General features: G+C 45.2%; 1 non-coding gene across 1 annotated transcript; it reads right to left on the reverse strand.

Annotated features, from left to right (window-relative positions):
* Nucleotides 1-258: 258 nt before the first annotated feature.
* On the reverse strand, nucleotides 259-365 carry LOC147948525 (small nucleolar RNA R71). The gene has a single exon (XR_015585979.1). It is a non-coding gene; the product is annotated as a small nucleolar RNA R71 (small nucleolar RNA).
* Between the last annotated feature and the right edge of the window lie 275 nt (nucleotides 366-640).

Here is a 640-nt window from a genome sequence, read left to right on the forward strand (position 1 = left end):
CAGATGATACAGAGTAACAAGTTTCATGGATTGCCAATGGAGGACCCGTTGGATCATCTGGATGAATTTGATAGGCTATATAGCCTCACCAAGATAAATGGAGTCAGTGAGGATGGATTCAAACTCCGGCTTTTCCCATTCTCTTTGGGAGACAAAGCACACATCTGGGAGAAATCACTCCCCAAGGAGTCCATCACCACTTGGGAAGTGTTCAAGAAGGCATTCCTGGCCAAATTCTTCTCTAACTCCAGAACCGCAAGGCTGAGAAATGACACTTCCGGCTTTGTTCAGAAGAACAATGAGATGTTCAGTGAAGCTTGGGAACGTTTTAAGGGATACACTACCCGATGTCCACATCATGGCTTCAACAATGCTTCATTGCTGAGTACATTACAGAGGAGTAGTCCCCAAGATACGAATTTTGCTGGACACCGCAAGTAATGGTAACTTCCTCAACAAGGATGTTGATGAAGGTTGAGACCTAGTGGAGAACTTGGCTCAATCTGATGGGAATTACAATGAGGAATATGATCGCACAGTGCGATCTACAGGAGAGAAAGATGCCAGGTACAAGAGGGACATGAAAGCCCTCAATGACAAGCTTGATAAACTACTCAGCCAACAGCAGCATGTTCATGCC

The sequence above is a fragment of the Camelina sativa genome, chromosome 2, assembly GCF_030686135.1.
Source record: "Camelina sativa cultivar CO46 ecotype springtype chromosome 2, ASM3068613v1".
NCBI classification, from domain to species: Eukaryota; Viridiplantae; Streptophyta; class Magnoliopsida; order Brassicales; family Brassicaceae; genus Camelina; species Camelina sativa.